This window comes from Canis lupus, chromosome 17 (genome assembly GCF_048164855.1).
Source record: "Canis lupus baileyi chromosome 17, mCanLup2.hap1, whole genome shotgun sequence".
In the NCBI taxonomy this organism is placed as follows: Eukaryota; Metazoa; Chordata; class Mammalia; order Carnivora; family Canidae; genus Canis; species Canis lupus.
The window spans coordinates 2,302,215-2,320,007 of record NC_132854.1 but is presented as its reverse complement, the minus strand read 5'-3'; the positions used below and the strand labels follow the sequence as shown (position 1 = coordinate 2,320,007).

At 51.0% G+C, this 17,793-nt stretch overlaps 3 long non-coding RNA genes across 7 annotated transcripts in view; 1 reads left to right on the top strand and 2 right to left on the bottom strand.

Moving 5' to 3' along the window:
• The window catches only part of LOC140607817 (uncharacterized), a 20,901-nt gene extending 14,025 nt beyond the window's left edge, over positions 1 to 6,876 (bottom strand). Inside the window, exons 1-3 of one of the 2 annotated variants that reach the window (XR_012009724.1) lie at positions 6,304 to 6,687; positions 5,249 to 5,695; positions 2,982 to 3,044 (exon numbers count right to left, since the gene is read on the bottom strand). This is a non-coding gene — a long non-coding RNA (uncharacterized lncRNA). The other variant, XR_012009723.1, reaches the window with a different exon arrangement.
• LOC140607819 (uncharacterized) lies at positions 4,385 to 5,240 on the bottom strand. The gene is made up of 2 exons (XR_012009729.1): positions 5,075 to 5,240; positions 4,385 to 4,524 (listed from the first exon to the last, which is right to left on the bottom strand). It is a non-coding gene; the product is annotated as an uncharacterized lncRNA (long non-coding RNA).
• Positions 5,894 to 17,793, top strand: LOC140607818 (uncharacterized). 4 transcript variants are annotated; one of them, XR_012009728.1, is made up of 5 exons: positions 5,894 to 6,042; positions 6,309 to 6,460; positions 7,060 to 7,209; positions 8,383 to 8,655; positions 16,568 to 17,793. It is a non-coding gene; the product is annotated as an uncharacterized lncRNA (long non-coding RNA). The 4 variants fall into 4 exon arrangements; XR_012009726.1 differs by lacking the exon at positions 5,894 to 6,042 and having other exon boundaries at positions 6,252 to 6,460; XR_012009727.1 differs by lacking the exons at positions 5,894 to 6,042; positions 6,309 to 6,460 and adding an exon at positions 6,499 to 6,913.

The following is a 17,793-nucleotide window of genomic DNA, read 5'->3' as shown; positions in this document are numbered from 1 at the left end:
ATTTTATTTATTCGTGAGTGACACACACACACACAGAGAGAGAGAGAGAGAGAGAGAGAGAGAGAGAGAGGCAGAGACACAGGCAGAGGGAGAAGCAGGCTCCATACAAGGAGTCTGAAGTGGGACTCGATCTGGGGTCTCCAGGATCACACCCTGGGCCACAGGCGGCACTAAACCACTGCACCACGGGGGCTGCCCTCCCAGGAAGCTTTTAACACATAAGAGCACCGGACTTGGTGTTGGACAGACGGGACCCACGTCTGGTTTGGTCTCACTGGACCTTGATCCGGGCAACTTCCTCTTGGGACCTGTCTTCTCATCTGTAAAATAGGCCTGTGCTTATCTCCTCAGGCTTGTTAGGAGGGTCACATAAAGCAGTGTGCATGGAAAGCACTTGCACAGTCAGGGATCATGGCGGAGGCTGAATGTAAAGGAAAACAGGACAGTGGCAAGTCACCCCATCTCTGCAGCCCAGTGGGTACCCTGACCAGTTGGTCCATGTGCTGGGACTGGAGCCCACCCAGCAGGTGCCCTGGTTTGCCCAGACTTTCTTGGTTCAGCAGGCAAATGCCACATCCTAGGAGCCCTGGGGACCTGGACAAAGCATGTGGCTGTCCACTGTGGCTCCAGGTCATATGAGGTACATGAGTTCAGGGCGAGAAGATCTGAAGTGTCACTGGAAACAAAGATTTTGCCGACACGCATGGAGAAACGCTCTTGGGCAACTCTGCAGCATTCCTCCCCCACGGAACCTGAACCCAGCATCCATGTGTGCATCCCCGTGGGGCAGGGGCCTGCACCCTGCCTTCTTCCTGCCCTGGGAATGGCCACAATTATGGAGCTGTGGACACCATCCCTGACCACAGGATATGAGCTCAAGGGATGGCCAGGGTGACCTCAGGGACATAGTTGGATATCATGGAGCTGCTGGTGACACAGGAGCACAGCCCCTGTTTGGTTGAGCTGCTGCCACTCTGTCTCTGCTCACATGGCCAAGTGCATTCTTTGCTGGTGCACTGCTCTGGCTATACCTGCTTCCACCTTGAGAAGACCTTGGCCACTTTTCTGGGACAGCTATTGTGCAGAAGAACCAATTTTAAGTCCCTAAAAATTATGGTGTTTAGTTAGATTTTGAGTCACAGGGAAGAGTGGATATTTGTGTGAATAACAAATATTGAGCAGTTACTATGTACCAGAAACTGTCCAGGTGCCCAGGGGTGAAGGACAGCCCAGCCCCAGTCCCTGGTCTGCCCTGAGCCAACCAGCCATTTGAGAGGGATAGGACTGTACCTGTGTGGTCATGCACAGCACCTTCCAGAGCGCCCACCAGGAACTGAGATCAAGGATTGCCCCCGAGGCAGGCAGGGACAGGCAGGGGGCAGGAGCCCGGTTGACTGGCACCTCCTGAAGGAAGCTAGGGTGGCCTCCCGGGGACACAAAATACTGTTAGTGGCAGATGTCTTGAGAGATCCTCAAGGCAGGGGGTGACAGCCCTCAGGGCCAAGAGGAGCCCTAAGCCAACTGACTTCACAGCACTTTCAGAGCCGGGGGCTGGGGGACGCTCGAGGGTGAGCAGGCCAAAACCAAAAGTTCCAACAGGCCTCCAGAAACGTTGTGCATCTAATTGTAGCAAAACCCGTCAGGGAGCAGAGGAGCCTGATAGGTTGTATGAATGAGAAAACCCGGTCTTCGAACCATGTCTAATTTCTGACGGTTTACATTTTCTTTTCTGAGAAATGAGATATTGAATATACAAATGGACGGTGACCAGTTCTACATAAAAATATAACTGATCCACCATGTAGGCAGCCATCCAGAAGTCACCCTGAAGGAAGGTGACTGCTGTCTCCAGCAGCAAATCCTGGGGGCCGCACGCCCCCCTCTCTAGGGCCACCTGCCCCTCATGGCCGGGATGTGACCAGTAACTGCACTTCCCATCCTACAGAACCCACTTCTGGTTAGCTGTCCCTGTGTCCCAGCCAGTGCCTGGGTCAGCCCCCACCGAGAGCCCTCCCTGGCCAGCCCCTACCCCCCGGTGCCCCCCCAGCCGTCCCTGCCCCAGCACCTGCCCCACGGCACCCGCCCCCCCCCCACAGCTGTCCCTGCACCAGCACCTGCCCCAGGGCCCCCCTCAGCTGTTCCTGCACCAGTACCTGCCTCAGGGCCACCCTCAGCCGTCCCTGCCCCAGCACTTGCCCCAGGACACCCTCAGCCGTCCCTGCCCCAGCACCTGCCCCAGGACACCCTCAGCCATCCCTGCACCAGCACCAGCACCTGCCCCAGGAACCCCCAGCCGTCCCTGCACCAGCACCACCCCCAGCATCCCCCCAGCTGTCCCTGCACCACCCTGAGCTCTCCCTCCCACCCGCCTGAGTCTCTGCCACATGCATGTGACAGTGGCCTGGCCCACGCCCAGCTGCAAGACGCTCTGAATCAACAGCCTCTGCTGATCTCACGTGTCTCCAGAGACACGATGTCTCACTTTCACGGCTTCCTGCTCTCCACCCAGGAGAACAGGGGTTGGGGGGGCAGGAGCCTCAGTTCCCCTTCTGGCTTTAGTGGATCCCCACAACGTCATCAGAAATCTCCTTGACTCTATCCTTTCTGTCACGCAGGCAGTCGGGACCTTGGGTGGCCGGCCCGCGGATGGAGTGGGTGCTGGTGTTGGACCATAATCTTGCAGGTACCGAGACCGCCAGACCCGCCAGGAACTTGGGAGTATTCGCCAGCACCACTCCTAGACCTGGTGGTGCTCCCATCCTGCCGGGCCAGTTCACCTGCCTAGCGGTTGCCGGCCAGGTCCGGCACGGGGTTAGGTTTACCTAACCTGCATGTAGCATTTTTAAGAGTGTCTAACGCACACCTGTGCAGGGCCACAGGAAGGTGATTCTAGCTTCAAACCAAAACACACCCCTCTACTTTGTACCGCAAGCCACTCCTCCAAATACAGACCAGATATCTGATGTGAGGAGGTTCCTTACCAAATACTCCAGCCACATCGTCGTCCAAAATTCTTAAATTTGGTGGCAGTACAGTACTTGGACCTGTGGGGGGAATAAATACGTATTAGTTTAACAATTCATTGGATTTGCACTGACTTCTCGAAATAGTTTCAGCTTTGCGGCACCCGCCAGCCTGCTGCTGGGGAGGGGGTTTCCAGGCCCCGGTTCTCATCTGGAGAGTGGCCGGCAAGCTTGGCTGTGTTTGGAGGGACTGACGTGCCTGTGCTGGGACTCCTGCCGTCTTGGGCAGTGGTCACGGGCACCGTTGTCCCTCAGAAGGGAGCAAACATCCTGGCTCACGGGATGGCGCTCTTGCAAGTGTTCAGAGGATGTGGAGGCCATTCCATCTCAAGTTTAGCATTAGCACAAGTACAGCGATCTTAGGCCCCGGGGAATAAGAGCTGAACTTTACAGGAAAAACTGCAGAATGCCCTAGGCAGGGAATCCCATATCAGAAAGACAATAAAGCTCGGAATGCCCTCCGCAGAGGATCCCCCATCAGATCTTAAGAAACTCCCCCACCCTTTCCCCATATTGGAAAGAAAAAAAATTTTTTTCCTCCACCCCTTCTGAAAATGCCCTAGAACAGCCCATAAAAAACCCAGCTGTAACCCACTTCGGGGTCCAAGCCCCCGCTCTGCTGTGTGGAGTATACTTGGACCCAAGCTCGAGCTTGTAAATAAACCCTCGTGTGCTCGCTCGAGGTCGAGCCCTCGGTGTCGGCTCCTTGGTGGTTTCTCGGAATCGCGCTCTTGGGCACGAGGACAGCCAACCCACAGGGACGCACAGGTCCTTTTGTAAAAACCACACTGCCGCCTCCTTTCTGACCGGCTCCAACAGCAAGTGCCTCGGAAGCTTAGGGATAGGATTTGGGGAACGGGGATTGCAGACTGCTGTTCCTGTTGGGGTTCCCTGCTTGGAGGGGATCCCAGAGAGACGGTCACCAGCTCTCCCCTTTGTAAGCAGAGCGATTCCGGGCGGTCTGCCTACAGGTAAGACGCGGAGTCCCACGGGTGAGCGGGCCGGGCCAGACCACAGACCTCTGGGATCCCGGGACACCTGACTTCCAGCCTTGCAGGCCTCCCTGCCCCGAACAGCCTCGCCGGGGACCCTGCGGTGCGCGGTTACTGAGGGCGGGTTTCCCCGCAGCAGCGCCAGCCGGGGGCTCCCTCCCGCTCTTCTGGCTCAGAACAGGGTGTCCTGGTCCGTCCGTGTCCTCCGCTCGAGGTCGAGGTCGAGGTCAGCCTCTGGTCCAGCCCCTAGGCTACCAGAGGGGAGAGGGCAGGGCCAGGACCCCGGGCAGGGCCGCGGCGCAGGCTGCACAGAGCATGCAAGCGGCGTCTGTAGGCTCTAGGGTTCCAACAGTAAACCAATGACGACGCTGATTTTCAAATGGTTTTAATGATGGACAATCTGCATACCAATGGACTCATCTGCAGCGCAGGGCCTAGAACAATGCAGGAAATCTATGTAAAAAGGTCTGCGCTGAGATGACAATCGCTTCCCAGTGTGCTGACCTTCCCTAAACGAAGCAAACAAAAGTACAGTTCTCTTTGGATGAGGCATTAATGAGTCATTAAGAATGGGTACAGCTGCGTCTGCAAGCACTTTGTTAAAAATATTCTTTTCATTTTGTGTCTGTCCCGTAATTATAATGGAAGTATTGTGCGAGTCAGCCAGTAAGCGCGTGCAGAAAAATATTTATGTTTTAGGATATCCGCACGGGTTTTAAAGTGCGTCGTCAACTGTGGCTGCTGTGCTGTGTTTCGCCTGTTGTCCCCCCCACCCCGACGGCCAGTCTCTGGGCTTCAACACGCGGGCGCCGGGTTACCGGGATGCCCTGACTACTCCTTGGCCACCTTTGCACAGTGCCCAGCCTGGCCACCGGGAAGGGCTCACTGCGACCCCTGCGGTTGTGCTCTGGCTAATTTGGGGCAAACGAGGCGAACCAGCCCAAGGCTGCCGCCCCCCGTCTCTCCCGGGGGCCAGGCCGACCCGTGGGGCCGACAGCCCGAGCTCGTGGTGCCCGAGGAAGCGGGAAGGCCCCGGAAGCGTGACGGGAACTTAACTACCTCGGCTTTGACCTCGAGCTTTTCCGGCTTGTCTCTTCACTCAGGCAGAAGATGCGGGGAGCAAAGCGCTTGACCCTCCTGGGCCAGGCCTGCCCGGAGCCGGCGGGACCCCGCCAGGGCCTGACCCCCAGGACCGCCTGACTGTCCCCCACACCTGCCCGCACCTGCCCGCACCTGCCCGCCGCCACCAGCCTCTGGCCCATGTGTCCTCAGAGAAAGCTGCCGTGTTTCCAGCGCTTTGGAGACGGAGACGCGAGGCTGCTGTCCGCCTGGGGTCGGCTCCCCGACAAGCTCCCGTCCTGCGTCACCACCACTGCCGCTCTGCCTGGGGGTTTTGTCAGCGGCCAGTGGCCAGAGCCGGTCGGTGTGGGGCCCGGAGCCCGGTGCTCGTGCGCCCCTGCGCCCCGGCTGCGAGCACACAAGGAACCCCAATGTTCACTTTCAGGGAACGGTCTAGAGACGGCCCTTAGCTGGCCTTCCCAGCCGAGGAGACCCGATGGCCCCTGGGTCCCCATCTGGACTAGCTGGCGGAGCAGGTGTGGGGGGCAGGCTGGCCGGGGCTGCCGCAGGAGCGCTCGTCCATCCGCCCTGGGGGCCGCTCCCGGGCCGCTGGCAGGTGACCTGTGAGCAGGGAGGGCTGGAGGGACGTGCGGGATGGCTCGGAACCCGGGGCAGTGTTCTGCCCGTCACAGACCCTTTGTGCCCACGGCCCCACAGAGGATCTGACCTTCCTCAGTGCCTTGGAACTGTTTCATTCAGAAGGGGAAGGTGGGAGTGCGGGCCAGCTGTCCCCTGGGCAGGCGAGGGCCCGGCCAGGGCGGGAGGCCGGTGTGGCCCCCGTGCTCCTGCTCCCAGGCACCGCACAAACCCTTCGGGTGACCCTCCGGGGCCCGCGCGTCCCCCCGGGAGCTGGGGCTGGGGGCCCACCACGGCCTCTTTCCTTCCATCCTCAGTGCCCCCTGATGGAGGTGGGAGAGGGGGCAGGTGGCCTGAGCGCGGAGCTTCCTGGCGGGAAGGGGGGCGGTCCCGGAGCACCCCCCTTCCTGCTGCCCTGAGTCCCCGCGGCCTGCGAGGCACAGAGTCGCATCCGGTCCCGGCCTCCGGGCCCCTCGGATCCAGCACGAGGAGGGGCCGGGGCGGCAGGACCGAGCCCGGGGCCCGCGGGGGCCGGCCCGCCTGTGACGGGGACCGCGGGGACCAGCTGCGGCCGCGTTGCATGTCTGCCTTACCTCAGCAGGGACAGGTTTACGTGGACGGTGGGGCGGGTTGGACGGGGCACCAGACCCCCGGGAACGACACAGCGGGTGTCGCAGAACGTGCGGGATGGCGGCCTGCGTGTAACTGAAACCGAGGGTGTGGGTTCTCTGGACTGTTCCTCGACTTTGGGTAAGTTAGAGATTTTCCACAATAAAAATGATTGTGCATGTTCCTCTCCCAAGGAGTTCTGGATTTTAAAGGGGCTTCAAAGATAGAAAACTGTTCAAGGCACTCCACTCCGTTCTTCCCCAGAAATAAATGATAATTGGGCAGGTAGGGAAGGACCCCAGGGAGAAGCTGTGGCGCCGATTCGGCCCCAGGGAGGTGAGCGTTTTCTGCCGCAGTGACAATCCACCTGTGACCGTACCTGAAAATATTCTTACTGGATGGAGCTTGGCTTCGTGCCAGCAGGACAGCAGCAGGACAAACACGGTCATTCCTCTGTTCCCTGCCATGTTCCCTCCAGCCGAAGGAGGAAGACCTTCCCCTGAAGGTCCTCAGCTTCACCCGCCTTGGTCTCCAGGATACTGTGGAATGTCCGGGGACCTGTGACATCATGTCGGGAAGGAGCTGAGTCCTGCTGTGTGTAGGGAAGGGAGGGTGGCACTCAGGGTCTGTGACTGGGAAGGAGTAGGAGGATGGCTGGGCCTTGGAGATCCCGTCTACTTGCTCCTGTTTTGTGTTCTGGTCCTTCTTCAGTCCTGCAGATACTTTGTCTATGTCCACAGCATCTCCTGGAAGCTTATTAGAGATGCAGTCTTGGGGACCGGCTTGGATCTCTTGAATTAGAATCTGCATCTGCACCAGCTCTCCAGGAGATACACGTGCACAATAAATTTGGGAAGCTCTGGGCTACAGCAGTGGTTACACTGGCTCTGGTAGGGGAAGAAAAGGTTTTCTTTGACTCTCTTATGTTTCCTTGATGGGTCTGAAAATTAAACCAACAGACACAGATTAATAGGAGAAAAGCATACACATCTATTCAAGAGAAATTTTATGTGCAACAGAAGACAGCATAAGGAAACAAAGTCAAGAAGACACCGTTTGCTGAGTGCTTTATGCTGGGTTGGATGAGGAGTGGGCAGTGGTAGAGGAACAGGACAGGTGTAGGCCTAGGAGGGGAGAGTAGTGACCTGTGGGGAACAGTGAGGTCTGCTTGTTAGGGTTTTTGGCATCCCTTTGTCTTCAGACATATGGACATGCCTTTCTTCTGGGTATAAGGAGGGTACCTCTTCCGTGAGGGTCCTATGACCTGTTTCAGGAGATAAGGGTAAGGTGGGTAGAGGTCAGAGTGCCCTTCCCCCATGTCCATTTTCTCAAACTCCTTCAGCTTGAGTCAGTAGGCCATGGTGATGTATTTTGGAGTAGCTTGTTCTGAGCACTACCATTCTCCCATCTGAAACTTTCCCAAGAAGATTCGTGTTCAGAGTAGATCATCCCGTACCCACTGAAACAGACTCAATGTCCTTGGCGTTTGAATGGAAACAAATAAAAACAAAGGTTAATGGTTAGAACAAACTGTAGAGTCAGCTTCTGAGGCCAGCAGGCAGACATTGGAGATTTCTAGGCTTTAGGCTCAAAGCATCTTCAGATGGAGAGAGGGCAGGTGGTGGCAATCTGACAGGTTTTCCTGGTTTGCAGTTTTTTAAACGTCCCTGGTGATGTCATCAGAAGTTCCCCACACAGCAACCACTGGGAAGGTTGTCTAAACGTGAGCTGTTGCAGTGCCTCTCTGAAGTTTATATCAAGTTGTCCAGCTCCTACTTTCAAGGCTTCAGATAAAAAGCAGTTTTAATTTTTAGTGGTTCCAAGACAGAAGGGTGGGAGAAAAATCGGAAACATTGGAGAGTGGTAGTGAGATATTGTAGGAAATTAGAATTTGGGATCCAGCTCAGCTTTATTGAGCTATATAACACTGTGTAAGTCTCAGGCGAACACAGTCCAGTTTACGGAAATGTAACAAACCTTGAAGAGAATCAATAGGACCAGCATTTAATGGCCTCGAGGGTGTGCTATAGTTTTCCAATGAAGCATCATTTTTCTCTCCGCAGTCACCACCACTGTAAAGTTTTGTCAACCTAAATAAAGGGGTAAACTGAGACAAATTCGAATGACCAGACGCTGCGTTCATTCAGGAACAGCAGAGGGACTGCAGTTGGGGAGACGCATGCTTGGAGCAAGTGGCAAGGAGTCTGTGGAAGGTCCTGGGTGGCTGCATTCATGGATGGGAGTGCAAAGAGGAGGCGTCTACCCCAAGTCCCAGCCAGGAGTTCCCTGGCTTAAGGTTGGAGACAGACTCTTGGCAGGCGCTCATTGATCAGGAGGTAAGTACGGTTTTCTCTAACACAGTGTTTTTGTGAAATTTCTCAAGCTTCATTTTTCTGGGGGCACAGTAGTAAGATTCTCCATGCCACACCCTCTGGTTGCGCTGTACATGGAAATTCTTTCAGTTTCATGGGAGGAATGATAAAAGCAGAAGAGATGTTCAGCCTTGCCTTGGTTAAATTCAAATAGATGAAACATAATTCATCAATATACATATTTCAGAAATGGAAGGCTTCATGGGCAGTCCCTGAGAATTTTTCAATACCTCGGTGTCCACAGTGTCCTATAATGCTGTCCAGTCCTCCCACCTTGGTTGGAGTTCTGGGATAACAGGCGACAATAGTCTACTGTTATCAGCCAAGTTTCAGACATTATCTAAAATGTTGATTGTCCACAGTCTTTAATTTGAATCTAGCATCTCCCAAGCCAATGGCTTTCAATGGGGGATGCACACCAGACTTGCCAATGGAGTTATTTTCTGCATTAATGGATAAGATCATATGATTTTGCTCCTTTAGCTCTGTTGATGTAACGGACTATATTGATAGATTTTTGAATTTTGAACCAGCCTTGTGTACCTGGAATAAATCCCACTTGCCTCTGGTATATAGTTTTTTTTTTTTTTTTTATACATTGTTAGATTTGTTTGCTAATATTTTTTTTTGCGGGGGGGATTTGTGCATCTGTGTTCATCAGAATATATTGGTCTACAGTTTTCCCTTCTTGTAATGTCTTTGTCTGGCTTTGGTATTATGGTGATGCTGACCTTATAGAATGGAAGATATTGTGCAGAAATGCTATCATTTCTTTCTTAAATTTTGATAGAATTCATCAGTGAAATCATCTGGACCTGGTTCTTTCTTCTGTGGAAGGTTTTGAATTTGTGATTTGTTCTTACCATAGACTGTTGATAAGGCAAAATAACACTCTTGCAACAATTATGTAAACAATCATGCCAAACCTAATGAGACCAACCTTATTTTCTGATTAGAAGTAATCTTTGATATTATTATGATCACAAGGAGGACTGTTAGAAAAGATTCAAAAAGACTTTGAAATGGGGAAAAAAATAAAAGCAGGATTAGTGGGTACCCGTCCACTTCACCAACCAGGTTATCCCAACATCTATTGGCTTTGAGCTATTTTACAACTCTGTATTTTATTTATTTATTTATTTTTAAAATGTTTTAATTATTTATTTGAGAGAGAGAGAGCGCGTGCGCGAGCATAAGCCGGAGGGGCAGAGGGAGAGGGAGAGAGAGAATCTCAAGCAGACTCCACACTAGGTGCAGAGCCAGACATGGGACTCAATCTCAACACCCTGGGATCATGACCTGAGCAGAAATCAAGAGTCAAGGGATTAACTGACTGCACCACCCAGGTGCTCTTATAACTCTGTAATTTATATAGAAAACTGAGAGAATGCAGATAATTTTTATTCTTATAAATGAAAATTCTGTTAGGTAGAGTGCTGTTGATTATTATCCTGTAGATACTGGTTAGTTTTGCCAGTTTTGCATCATTATTCTTTTACTACTATAAATGTGCAGCACCTTAAATTTTTGTTAAATTCTTCCTCAAAATTTTCTTCAACATCTTACTGGTTCCCTCATTAATTAATAAATTAAACAAAATATTTGGCATGTGTTATACACTGTATACGAGAGTATTGATTTTACTTTTAAAAAATTGTCCTTTACCAAATATAATGGGATTTCTTCCCAGAAAATGCATATTAACAGCAAATATCACCTGCAGTTTGGGTTTTACAGCCCTATAAGCCCATCTATGAAAACCTATGTGTTCTCAGATGGCAGGATGCCTGGGTCTAATGTACTATAATGATTATATTTTGTCACCTGTTAAGCTGAGTTTAATGACAGGAGGGACAGTTTACACATTTGAGTATCCCTGGCACAGAGGATAGCATAGAATATGCATTCAGCCCTCAACAGGACAGCTTTCTTTGCAGGACAGAGGAGCTTCAGCTCGTGGCTGGATGGTGGACATCCATGGCCAAGTTGGAGGTCAGAGCACATGTGCTCGTTGAAGAATCTCGGTGAACTTCAGGGCTTGGTGGGAGGCAGGACTCCAGTAGAACTGGGGAGTAGTCTTGTCAACAATGTCCTTCTCTGAATTTCTGGGTGGTCTTTACTCATGTTTCCCTGTGACTCAGGGAGGTGAAGGGAACTGGGTTATTCTACTGGCACAGTGTCAGGAAGGGATTTTTGATGGAGTTAAAAACCCTGTACAAAATCCAATGAAAACTTTAAAAATCACTGACTAACTTATCTTTAAGAACCTTATTTTCAGTTAGCCTCAGGATATAAGGTAACAATAATAAGTAATAATGCATGTCAAGGAGTTGAAAAACCAGGTGACCTAATTCTGGTGTTGAGCCTGACCTTGGGCATCTTCAGGTGGGTCCTTTGAAGTTTTGTGTCTTTAAGGACACGGAAGGGCGCCTGCTCCACCTTCTTATGGGTTATGTGAGGATCAAGTGGGATAATGTGTGGGTTTAAATACCTTAAAATATTGGGGAAATAAACTCTATCCAAATGAGAAAAGCAAAGGCTGATTATTCAGAGCCAGCTATGTAGCAGAGTGTCGGCTGCCATCACTTGTGATTGGGAGAGACGAGGCAGGCAGGAGAGGGGAGCGCTTATACTGGACAAGGGGACAGCGCTTGTGTGCCCTGGTGGAGGCAGCTGCTGGTCTGAGGGCACTGGAAGGGGTGACCAGGAGCTGGAGTCCTATGTGATTGGTTCCAGGCTCATACTTGGCTTTCTCTGGTTGGTCCAGAGTTGGAATCAGGGACCCGAGTGAGGGAAGCTGTCAGTTATTGATCAAGCCCTGGACATGTGGGGCTGATTGTTCCAGAAGTTACTGGCCACTCTCTGGGATTGTCACTAGAGATGGCCCTCTGGTGACTGTAGGTCTGACTCACAGTAGGTGGCTGTCTGGGTTGTTTTTAATAGATAAGGGGTTGGTTTCCTGGGCAGGCTGCTGCAGGTTGTGGTCAAAGTTCTATTTTTATATACATTCTGGCCATTGTCCATTTGTATATTCGGTTTCTCTAATGTGTATGAAAGGCGTCAAATTCTGAATGTGACCGAATTGATTCATGAAACTGGCATTTGGTATTTCTTAATTGAGTATTCCTAAGGAAAATCCCAAAATATTGCTTGAACTAAGTAGACCTGTTCCCAGAAACTGCCTGAGAAGGCGACAGCTGGTAGTATTTAAAGGCTTCCCTTTAATCCACTGCCCGGAAGGCTGACTTGGGTTACCCGTGACGTTCTCCACCCAGCCCAGCCCCTTGTTCGGAGCAGGTGGATGGGGGAGGCAAAGCAGCTGACAGGAGTTCATATCCCCAGGGTGCTCATTACCTAATTTTTATATCCAGAATCACAGAATTGGAAGGGACTCAGAAAGTCAGTTGTCTAGCCCCTGCCCTGGAAGAGCATTGGTAAATTGTTTCTGAAAAAGTTTAGCTGGGACCAGAACACAATAATTTTACTTGGCAGCTGACTGTGGGATTCAAGCTTCCAGAAAAGTCGAGTGTAATAGGCAGCCAAGAAAGAAGGAGACAAGAAGGCATGCCTAGCGGAGCTAACAGCTTCACCCGAGATGATGGGGCACATGGATCTGGAACCATCACTACCTGCCCAACAGGCTGGTGTAGACAGTGCTGAGCCAGCTAGTACCTTTTCACCAGCAGACATGTCTGCTTTTCTGACTTGACAAGCATCACAGTTGCATGTATTCAAAAATCTCTTGGCTAAAAGATTTTGTGGCTATCTTCTAAATCTTCACTTTTTTGGAAGCAGGCATTTCCAAGTGCTTTCTAAATAAACTTAAAAAATTTTTAAGCTGTCTCTTTTTCTCTTCCAGTCGGAAGCACTTGGGGAGCTGTGGCTTTGGTGCAGACATGGCCAAGTCCAAGAACCACACCATGCACAATCAGTCATGAAAATGGCACAGAAATGGCATCAAGAAGCCCTGGTCACAAAGATACAAATCTCTTAAGGGGGTAGACCCCAATTCTTGAGGAACATGCGCTTTGCCAAGAAGCACAAGAAGGGCCTAGAAGAAGATGCAGGCCAACAACGCCAAGGCCATGACTGCACATGCTGAGGCTATCAAGGGCCTTGTTAAGCCCAAGGAGGTTAAGCCCAAGATCCCAAAGGGCGGCAGCCACAAGCTCAATCAATTTGCCTACATCACTCACCCTAAGCTCAGGAAATGTGCTCATGCCCACATTTCTAAATGTCTCAGGCTCTGCTGGCCAAAGGCCAAGGCCAGGGCTCAAACTGAGGCCCAGGCTGCAGGCGCAACCCTGGCTCCGGCTCCTGCTCCTACTCCTGCAGCGCAGGCTCCCAAAGGTGCCCAGGCCGCCACAAAGGTTCCAGTGTAGAGGCTTCTGCCTGCCAGTGTGAGGACGGAAGGACTGGTATGAATGACCTCTGGGCTTCTGTCTGCATGGGCCTGGTGTCCTTTTGTGCTACTTGTACAAATAAACCTGTGGCAGGATCCGTCAAAAAAATTTTTTTAAGCTTACACAAAATTGCAAATAATAGTACATACCACAAAATATGTTTCCTGAACTGTTTAGAATAAATTGAGGGCATGACACTGCATCACTCCCATAATATTTCAGTATGTATTTTTTACAAACAATGGCTTCCTCCTAACCAACTGTAAAATATCTACCAAAATCAAGAAAACAAGATGGATGTATTATACATTATACTATAATATATCCCTTAAGATTACCACTATCTGATCTTTAGATTTCATTAGTATTAACCCTTACCCCCAAATTTAGCAAGGTGATGGATAAAAATGGATAGAATAAAATAAATAGCTTTTCTGTAATAACCAACTATAAGATGTGATAAAAAATATTCCTCACGTTGTAACAAAAACTGTCCTATATGAAGGAAATAACCCAACACACCCAACAGAAAATATGCAAAAGATATTTGGTTGCAGGAAAATGTAACAAAATTAGACATTTACTCTTAACCAATCAGAAATGGCCCCAAATGAATGCAAAACTGAAAGGAGAACAAGAAACAGAAATGCAGAGTCTGTTACATAAATAAGACATTTGACACCCTGACCCCTCACACAGGGGGAAGTGCTGCTGAAAGCAGGGAAGGTACTCTGGAGTGTAGGGAGTTTGAGTGTGGCTAAAAAATAAAGAGGGACATGCAGAACAACCTCAATCATGTCATTAAGTTTATATGTTTTCAAAAAAAACCCCACACAGACTGAGATGACATAGTTTAATCACAATTTAAGTATTTTCTATGGGAACACATGCATGGGATCAAGCATGAGAGACCTGAAGAGATCATGTCAAGTGGTTAAGAGAGCAGGAACAAGTGAGGGGTGGGTGTTCAAGGGAACGCTAGCTTTGTCTAGGATGCTTTTGTGTATCTTGGAATTGCTTTATTTTTTTAAAAGAGTTTTAAAAAATGTATTTTTGTGTGCGTGTGCACGTGTGAGAAAGAGTACATGAGGCACAGAGGCAGAGGGAGAAACAGATACTCCGCTGAACAGGGAGCCTGATGCAGAACTGGATCCCAGAACCCTGAGATCATGACCTGAGCCAAAGGCAGATGCTTAACCCACTGAGCCACCCAGAAAACCCTGGAATTGCTTTAAAATGCACTTGTGTTGCTCATATAATTAAAAATAGATGAAAAAGCTAACTAAAATGTTACCAGATTCTTTCTTTCTTTTGTGAAACGAAAGAGATCAGAGCAGGCCAAATTCTTTTCCTCTCCTGTGTCTCCAACTGATTTCAACTTGCAGAGATATAGCTGAAGATGGTCTGAAGCTATTAAGTTACTCTGAGAGAAGGAGAAAATAACCCTCTTGTTGTTGGGATTATCATGAGTACAGCCACATCTGTGTACAAAACAACCCATGGCTCAAATAAAGGTGAGACAAGGCTAGATGCAAAGGAACTTTGCTAAAACCGTAAGAACCTGGCGGGCTCATTTGGGCTTCCCTCACAACATGGCAGCTGGGTTCCCAGAGCAGGTGTCCCCAGACGGCCACATCGGAATGCATGATGCTCTTATGGCATCATCTAGTCTCAGGGGCCCCACAGTATCAGCTCAGCCACTTTGTTGGTCAGGACTGTCACAAAGTCTGCCCAGAGTCCAGTGGTGGAACCTGCTGGCTTGATCAAAGAAGTGTCAAGGTCACATACTTTAAGGGGGAAAAAGCATGTGCTATGGGAGACATCATTGTGGCCGTCTTCGGAAATTGTAGCCTTGGGACCAAGCTACATGCAAAGAGCATTGGAAAAACTTGCAGACACCTGTTCTTCACAGGAAACAGGAGACACTGGATCATCCTCTGGAAAATGAGTCATGAAACAACGGGCATTGCAACAGACATTTAGTAGTTTGCTAGCTTGGTAGACAGGATCATGTAGGATAGTATTTCTCTGTCCCATTAGAGGTTGGTGATTGATGATTGATTGACTGAGAGAGCAAGGGAGTTGGGGGACAGGGGAGGAGCAGAGGAAGAAGGAGAGAGAGGGACTCTTAAGCAGGCTCCCTGCCCAGCGTGGAGCCCAACATGGGGCTCTATCCCAGGACCTGAGCTGAAACCGAGAAACCTAACCTACTAAGCCACCCAAGCACCCCTAGAGGTCTTTCAAATTAGTAATAAGGTTCTTCTAGCTCCTTTTAATACTTTACTATTAAATTAATTTTAAAATTATGATTTAATATTTCCATATTGTGCATTGATTGGACACAAATGTAACTGAAGTGCAACCAGAAGTTAGTTTCTTTCTTTCTTTTTACATCAGGCTCAAGGTGAGCTAATTTACTTCAGAGCTGTGCCTCACAGTCCCCGAGACAGGCCGGGGAAGAAGGGATGATTGCCAGTCACTATCTATGGAGTTTGGCCACTGATCGTGTGTGAATGAAGATGCAGATCCCTTTTCATTTCTTAAAGAAATTCGGTGCTGTTAGCTGAAATAGGAAGTCATAAAAGAGAGCTGGCTTTGGCAGGTGTTCCCTACCCGTTGTGACTCAGCCTCGGTCCTGGAACCCCTCTCTCCTTTGCTTTGCAGTGATGGGGCTGAGGTGCCACATCCACACCCTGGAGGTGTTGACATCTTGTTGAGTCTCCTGACGACGGGGGAAGGCCTAGGAGGCAGGAGGGGAGAGGGGCTTGCTTCTGGCTGCTGTCAGGATCTGCTCAGTGAGCAGGTGCAGCACTAGCCACCCTTCCACTGCCCTAGCCCTGACCGCATGTCAAACACCCCTCATGCTACTGGGAAGCTGGGGCACGGCCTCCCTCTCCAGGGCCCACTAGTCCTGGGGATGGCAGTTACTTCTTGCAATTAAGAATCTTATCTTCTCCTTATTCGCCTTCCCAGCCTCCATCACCTGTGTTACCAGACCCCTGAACCAAAATACGTGGTGTGGTTTCTGCATGCCCCACTGGATGCACTGATTTGCCAACAGGCTTTCCATTAGAATTTAAGTTGTGTGGGGCTCAAGACTTTTGTGTTTTGCTGGCTTCTCTGCTCCAGTGAAGCACCATGGGAAGTACTTGTGAGTGTGTCTGGATGGGCAGGCCCAGGAAGCAAGCAGGACTCACCGTGCTGGAGCTCAGGAAAGACCTGAGGTCTAGGAATATATAGATTTAAGAGCTGTCTGCACAGTGAGGAAAGAGGAATGAGGTGGTTTAGGAAAAGTCTAACATGAGCCAGACTGTTTTATTTGCTGGAGAGAGAGATTAAACTCAAAATGGAACGAAACCAGATAAAGTCATCCACTATAGTTTAGCAAATCCTACCCCTGCCCAGCCCCCAGATTTTACAAACACGTAGAAAAGTTGTGAGGTTGCAAGGAAAATGTGTTTGTGTTTCTGCAGCTGAGACTGTGCGTGACCCAGCTTCCCAGGTCCATCTCCCTGGGGCCCAGGAGGTCAGAGCATCGAGGAAAGCCACCGGAGAGTACCAGCCCACACCGTTGAGAATCTGGATTTGGTGTCTTGAAGAGACAAGGAAAGCCCACGTCTAAACCCAGAGCGCACGGAGGCTCTGGGCTGGACGCGCTCAGCGGCGGTGGCGCGGGTGGTGTTCGTGCTGCTGGCTCTCACGTGCTGTGTCCTCTCACGGTTCAGTGTCGCCTCCCCAGCTCCCGTGCCTCTGTTTGCCTCCTGCTTCCCGTCATGGCCTTCACCTCTTTGGCAAGTGCTCGTCCACCGACCCGGCCAGCTGCTTCCCTGCGCCGCCCTAGAAACAAACGGCTCTCCCGGCCCCGGCCAGGCGGGAACCTGGCTCGCTCCGCTCGCTCGCGGTGTTTGCGCCCCTGGAGTCCCGGCTGGAGTCCCAGGGCGTTTGGGGTCCTCTTGCACTCCGAGGTTCTGAGCCTGCCTGTGCCCGTGTCCTGCGTTTCCCCAATGGTCCTGTCTGTCCCTGCCACCGGCCTGTCGCTGCTCTGTCCCCTGGACCGCGAGCCCAGTGAGGCTGCTGCCTCAGGCTGCGGGGACAGTCGCTCCGTGCTGCCCCATCGCCCACCCTACTGTTTCCAGGACACATCTCTATGTGTTCTTGGTCAAGGGCTCCGTGGACCTGTGCCCTTTATGAAATGGAACTGTAGTGGTGTGACTGGGAACGGTCCACGGGCCCTGTGTGCAGAGAAGCCATGTATCCAGTCGAACAGGCTCCTTGCCTGGCTCCCAGGCCACAGGGTTGACCAAGATTTCTGTGGGCTGGGCGGATGCCGGAGCCCAGGCAGCAGGGAGGACACTGTGGGCCAGACAGCGTGGCTGGGCCTGGCCCTGAGGGCAGTACCTCTGCTCTTCCCTCTTCATTGCAGGGTAGAAAGGTGGGCTGGTCCAACACCTCTGCGGACTTTAGAATTCAACCCTAGCCTCAGAAGGATTTCTAAAGCCCACTGTAAAAATTGAGATCTTTTTGCAGATGCAGCTCCTAAATCCTTTGCTTCTTGCTCCTTCCCCCCACTCCCTCCCTCCATTCCCCCCACCCCCCAAATGGCCACTATGGTCAAAAGGCAAAGTCCTGCTGGTGAATAAGCAGCTGATTTTGACATCTGAAAACCAGCAGAAATTGGAACTCTACAATGAATTGTTGA